At 47.8% G+C, this 6798-nt stretch overlaps 1 protein-coding gene across 3 annotated transcripts in view; it reads right to left on the bottom strand.

Moving 5' to 3' along the window:
• CNGB1 (cyclic nucleotide gated channel subunit beta 1) overlaps positions 1–6798 on the bottom strand; it is a 92012-nt gene that overhangs the window by 41693 nt on the left and 43521 nt on the right. The window lies entirely within an intron of this gene.

Raw genomic sequence — 6798 nt, forward strand, 5'->3', positions numbered from 1 at the left:
TACCTTGGCATCTTAGGGTTAACTCTGCATTCTCCCACCCTCTGTCCCAAAAGTGAGAATGAATTGCTTTACTGGGGCATTCAAAAGCCTGGGAAAGAAGAAAAAAGACCAAGAGAGAGAAATTCCTTAATACCACCAAGAAAGCAAGCTCTAGTTTTAGAGAAAGAATCCTGTTTAAGACAGAGTCAAACTAGCTGATGTAGAAACACAAAGGCTGTGTCTGGAGGACCCCGCCAGCCAATATCTACCAATAGGAAGAACATTTTATATGTCCATGAATTAAGTCCTGGTGGAGAAGAATGGTCATTCTTTTAATTTTTTATTTTTATTTATTTATTTATTTATTTTGAGGCAAAGTCTCTCTCTGTCCCCCAGGCTGGAGTGCAGTGGCGTGATCTCGGCTCACTGCGACCTCCACCACCCGGGGTTCAAGCAATTCTCCTGCCTCAGCCTCCGGAGAAGTTGGGACTACAGGCACGTGGCACCATGCCCACCGAATTATTTGTATTTTTAGTAGAGATAGGGTTTCACCATGTTAACCAGGATGATCTTGATCTCCTGACCTCGTGATCCGCCCGCCTCGGCCTCCCAAAGTGCTAGTATTACAGGCGTGAGCCACCGCGCCCGACCAGAATGGTCATACTTAATGACTTCCATTAGCATTTAAAACATAGAAGGCTGAGTGTTAGCACATGAAACCTAGAGTCTGGGGACACGGGTATGCATGTCAGCACATGAAAGCTTATGTGTTAGCTCACAGGATGAGCATCAGATCAGTCAAGAACATGGAGCTGAGAGTTTAGGACCTGATCTGCTTTGGCTCTGCGGCCCCACCAAATCTCATGTGGAATTGCAACCCCCAGTGTTGGAGGTGGGATGTGGCGGGAGGTGACGGGATCATGGGGGCAGAGTTCTCATGAATGGTTTAGCACCATCCCCACTTAACACTGTATAGTGAGTGAATTCTGATTGTTTAAAAGTATGTGGCACCTCCCCGCCCCCAGTCCTGCTGCTGCCATCTGAGAACCTGTTCCTTTTGCCTCCACCATGAGTATAAGCTCCCTGAGGCCTCCCCAGAAGTAGATACTGCCATGCTGCCTATACAGTCTGCGGAACAACAAGCCAATTAAACCTCTCTTTTTTTTTTTTTTTTTTTGAGACAGAGTTTTACTCTGTCACCCAGGCTGGAGTGTGCAGTGGCGTGATCTTGGCTCACTGCAACCTCCGCCTCCCAGGGTCAAGTGATTCTCATGCCTCAGCCTCCCGAGTAGCTGGGATTACAGGCACATGCCACCATGTGCAGCTAATTTTTTGTGTGCATTTTTAATAGAGATGGGGTTTCACCATGTTAACCACGCTAGTCTCGAACTCCCGACCTCGGATGATCCACCCGCCTTGGCCTTCTAAAGTGCTAGGATAACAGGCATGAGCCACCGTGCGCGGCCTCTGTCTTTTCTTTAGAAACTACCCGGTCTCAGGTGTTCTTTACAACAATGTAAGAATAGACTAATAAAGGAATTTAACCTGAGTTTAATCAAAAATAGGCATAACATGGTAATACACACAGCTGAATCAGCAGAAGGCTGGCTGTGGGGATGTGAAAATAAAATGCAAGTTGGGAGTGGTAGGACTAGAAAATGGTTAGAGGCTGGGCCCCTGCTGTGAAGGTCAGGCTGCAATCGCTAAACTCAATAAGGCTATCCTCAGCCTTGATGAGCACAGGGCAGCCTTGCTGTGGTCTTCAGCTGACACTGTGAAAGCAAAATGGTACAGCTGACTTCCAGAAAATAGGTCCTGGGACTTTGGTTTCCCAAGGGAAGTTCATGATAACTTTTTTTTTTTTTTTTTTTTTTGAGATGGAGTCTCGCTCTGTCACCCAGGCTGGAGTGCAGTGGCGCAAGCTCAGCTCACTGCAACCTCCACTTCCTGGGTTCAAACAATTCTCCTGCCCCAGCCTCTTCAGTAGTTGGGATTACAGGCACGTGCCACCATGCCCGGCTAATTTTTGTATTTTTAGTAGAGATAGGGTTTCACCATGTTGGCCAGGCTGGTGTTGAACATCTGACCTCAGGTGATCCACTTGCCTCAGCTTCCCAAAGTGTTGGGATTACAGGCGTGAGCCACCATGCCAGGCCATGATTACTTTTTACCAGGGCCCTTACTTCTGTGAGGTTTAATCAGAAATGGAATCCATAGGCAGGGAGCTTTACCTTGGGACCAAGCCTGACAAGGATCTTCAGTAATTACTCTGCAATTCCCAACGAAGCTGAAAGCTCCAGCCAGTCCCCACATTCCCCACTTTCCCCAGCTGGAGAGTCAGAGGAGGAGCCTCCCTCAGGTTTCTTCTCTAAGAGCACATCCCAGGGCCAAGCCCCGAGCTGCCCAAACCTGCTGACGTCAGCACATCTTCCTAAGATGCTTACATCAGCAGAGGTTCCTACTCCAGCCCCTGAGGGCCAGTCACAGAGCTGGCAAGAGGATGCTGGGAGCGGGGGTCACTGAGGCCATCACTGTGCAGCTGCAACACTCTGCTGGGACCCAAACCCGAGTCTGCCAGTGTTCCAGCCAATGCTCTTCCCTAGCCTCACCACCATGACTCCGGATTCTAACACTAGGGTTTCTAGGGGGATACAGAAGGAGGGATGTGTGGCATCCACATTGATTCTAGAAGGTTCTGAAATGATCCTGTTGCCTTCTGCCAACTCGCCTAGGATGGCAAAACTCATGGATTCACTTTTTTGCACTCTAAGTAACAAGAACAGCCACACACAAGAAGACTAGGGCCAAAAATCTCATTGCTGGGACCCAGCCCAGGGCACTCTTCTGAGACTAGAAAGTGCACACTGCCGTGGGGCACTGTGGCTCATGCCTATAATCCCAGCACTTTGGGAGGCTGATCACTTGAGGTCAGGAGTTTGAGACCAGCCTGGCCAACATGGTAAAACCCCATCTCTACTAAAAATACAAAAATTAGTCAGGCGTGGTGGCGGGTACCTGTAATCCCAGCTACTTGGGAGGCTGAGGCAGGAGAATTGCTTCAATCAGGGAGGCAGAGGTTGCGGTGAGCCGAGACCACACCATTGCACTCCAGCCTGGGCCACAAGAGCAAAACTCTGTCTCAAAAAAACAAAAAACAACAACAACAACAACAACAAAAACGCGAAAGTGCAAGCTGCCCCAAAGAAGCCAGAGTGAGGACCTATGCTGGCAGCTCCCGGTCCCCCAGCAGCGCCTGTGCCTGCCCTGGGCTGAATACCGCAGGGTGCAGTAGCTCGTCAAATTCTCACAATTCTGGTAACTAAGAGGCGTTTTTGTCCTGGTCTTACACAGGGAAAACGGAGGCCTAGGGAGGTTAAATGACGCATGTTAAGAGCCACGTCTTACAGCGGTGCTCCGAGATTCACTCCAAGCCATGGCCTTAAGCTGCAAGGAGGGCCTTGCCTAAGCTAATCCAAGGCTTTGGGGTTCTTGTCAGTTGCTCCCAATGTTCACTCTGTCCCTGCTCACAGTCAGCCCCACCAGCCTCGGCCTCTACAGAGAGGCAGGCCTCAGAACTCTCCCCTCTCAGGGCTGGGCTCGGGCAGAAGTTTCCTGCCCATTTCTCATAGTTACATCCAACCTGGCACTGTTTGTTTATCTGGTTACTTGTTCACTGTCTATCTCAGCCCCTCTAGAACATCAGCCCCATGAGGGCAGGCCCCTGACAGGCTTCTCCCTCATGCATCCCCAGGGATGAGCCCGGCACATACAGATGTTCAGTTCATGCTTGTGAATGCATGAATGACAGGGACAAGAGGAGCCTCACAGGCCCAGCTCACAAGCAGAAGGCCAGAGGCTTGGATTCCAGCCCCACATGATCTTGGTCCTCTCCCTCTCCTAAATATGCCACCCCCTACCCAGCCCAGCCTGCACTGTTTCCCTGCCCATATAAAGGAAACCGGGGTAAATAGACCAGATGTCTATGACTGGAGCCATTTCTGGATCACTTAATGGGCTTTATACATAATTCAGTGAATTAAACTGATGAAGTTTTGAGCTGTACTCTGCGGCTCAGTGAAACTCTATGTCTTTTCTCTATGTTAAGACCTTACCGCCCTCAGTTTGCTATACCCAGCCATCTCCATTCTGACAGGCTTCTGACCTCAGCTGAGCAATTACTCATTAGCTCATGGGTGAGAGCAAAAATTAATTAAGAAGAAAGAATCATCTCTCCATCCAGCCAGTGCAGAAGCAGCACTGACAGCCTCCCTTAGCTTAAAAAGCACTGTCCCGCCCTTGGCAGCCTGCCTGCAGCTGTACGCACAACCTTCTCCCAGGGACCTGGCTCCAGTTGTCCAAAAGCAGCTCTAACCACTCAGCAATAAATTTACCTGAAGAGGTGTAGAAATGTGCACCACCTTGACCAGGAGTGTCACTTCTGAGAAGGGAGCCCAAGGGCAGAGACGAGAAGACCAAACACGTGATCATGGCGCCATTATGGATAGGGCTCAACAAGAGGGGATTTGTTAAGTTCATTCCGGCACGTGGAGCTGGAGGAATGCCCAACAGCCCTCATAAGTGAGCATTCAGGAGACAGCCCAGCAACATGGAAAAGGGTGCATGGAATGAGACAGCACTGTAAACTGGATCCCTCCTCCAATTAAAACCACACAAGACCATGAGCCTAACCCAGGCATAGAGAAGGCAGGGCAGTAAAAACACCATCTAGGGTGGTGGGTTGTAGATGATTATCTTTCTAATGTTCTATGGTATTTCCATTATATTATCTTTTTTACTCTCTCTCTCTCGATATGGAGTCTCACTCTGTCACCCAGGCTGGAGTGCAATGGCGTGATCTTGGCTCACTGCAACTGCCACATCCCAGCTTCAAGTGACTTTCCTGCCTCAGCCTCCTGAGTAGCTGGGGCTACAGGTGCACACCACTATGCCCAGGTAATTTTTATATTTTTTAGTAGAGATGAGGTTTTGCCACGTTGACCAGGCTGGTCTCAAACTCCTGACCTCAGGTGATCCATCTTCCTTGGCCTCCCAAAGTGCTGGGATTACAGGCATGAGCCACTGTGCCCAGCCCACATTATATTATCTAATAATACAGTGGGTGGATGGCACTGAAAGCACAGGTAACAAAAGCAAAAACTGGACAAGTGGAATTATCTCCATCTAAAAAGCTTCTGTGTAGAAGGAAACAGTGGAGCGAAAAGGAAAACTAGAGAATGGGAGAAAATCTTTGAAAATTATATATTTGATAAAAAATAAGAAGCTCCTACACCTCAATATCAAAACAAACAAACATTAATAACAAAAAAATAGGCAAAGAACTCAAATAGACATTTCTCCAAAGAAGACATGCAAATGGCTGGCAGGCATACGAAAAGCTGCTTGACATCACTAATCATTGGTGTATTAGTCCATTTTGACATTGCTATAAAGGACTGCCTGAGACTAGGTAGTCTATAAAGGAAAGAGGTTTCAGTGACTCACAGTTCCACATGGCTGAGGAGGCCTCAGGAAACTTATAATCATGGCAGAAGGCAAAGGGGAAGCAAGGCACAGCTTATATGGCAGCAGGAGAGAGAGGGAGAAAGAGAGAGAGAGAGAAGGGAAGTGCCACGCTTTTTTTTTTTTTTTTTTTTTTTTTTTTTGAGACAGTCTCGCTCTGTTGCCAGGCACCAGGCTGGAGTGCAGTGGAGCAATCTCGGCTCACTGCAACCTCCGCCTCCCAGGTTCAAGCAATTCTCCTGCCTCAGCCTCCCAAGGAGCTGGGGCTACAGGCACACACCACCATGCCCAGCTAATTTTTGTATTTTTTAGTAGAGACGGGGTTTCACCATGTTGGCCAGGATGGTTTCGATTTCCTGACCTCATGATCCGCCCGCCTTGGCCTCCCAAAGTGCTGGGATTACATGCATGAGCCACTGCACCTGGCCAGTGCCACACTTTTAAACCATCCGACCTCATGAGAACTCACTCACTACCATGAGAACAGCATGGGGAAAACCACCCCCATGATCCATTCATCTTCCACCAGGTCCCTCCCTTGACACATGGGGAGTACAATTTGACAGAAGATTTGGCCGGGCATATAGAGCCAAACCATATAATCAGGGAAATGCAAATCAAAACCACAATGAGATACCATCTCACACCTATTAAGATACCCATGATCCAAAAAAAACCCCAGAAAATGACAAGCATTGACGAATATGCAGAGAAATAGGAAAAAGGGTATAGTCACTGTGGAAAACAGCATGATGGTTTCTCAAAATATTATAAATAGGACTGCCATATGATCCTGCAATCCCTCTTCTGGGTGTTTATCCAAAACAACCAAAATCGGGATCTCAAGGAGATATTTGCACTCCCATGTTCATTGTAACACTTATTCACAATGGCCAAGAGATAGAAACAATAGAAATGTACACCAACAGATAAATAGATAAAGAAAATGCAGGGTGGGTGTGGCAGCTTACACCTGTAATTCCAGCACTTTGGGAGGCTGAGGCAGGTGGATTGCTTGAGCTCAGGAGTTTGAAACCAACCTTGGGCGACATACTGAGACCCCATCTCTACAAAAAATAAAAAATTAGCTGGGTGTGGTGGCATGTGCCTATAGTCGAAGCTATTTAAGAGGCTGAGAAGGGAGAATTGCTTGAGCCCAGGAGGTTGAGAATGCAGTGGGAAAGAAAGAGAGAAAGAGAGAGAGAGAAAGAAGAAAGAAAGAAAGAAAGAAGAAAGAAAGAAAGAAAGAAAAAAAGAAAGAAAGAAAGAAAGAAAGAAAGAAAGAAAGAAAGAAAGAAA

This window comes from Sapajus apella, unplaced genomic scaffold (assembly GCF_009761245.1).
Source record: "Sapajus apella isolate SASKATOON/1434 unplaced genomic scaffold, GSC_monkey_1.0 scaffold15, whole genome shotgun sequence".
Taxonomy (NCBI): Eukaryota; Metazoa; Chordata; class Mammalia; order Primates; family Cebidae; genus Sapajus; species Sapajus apella.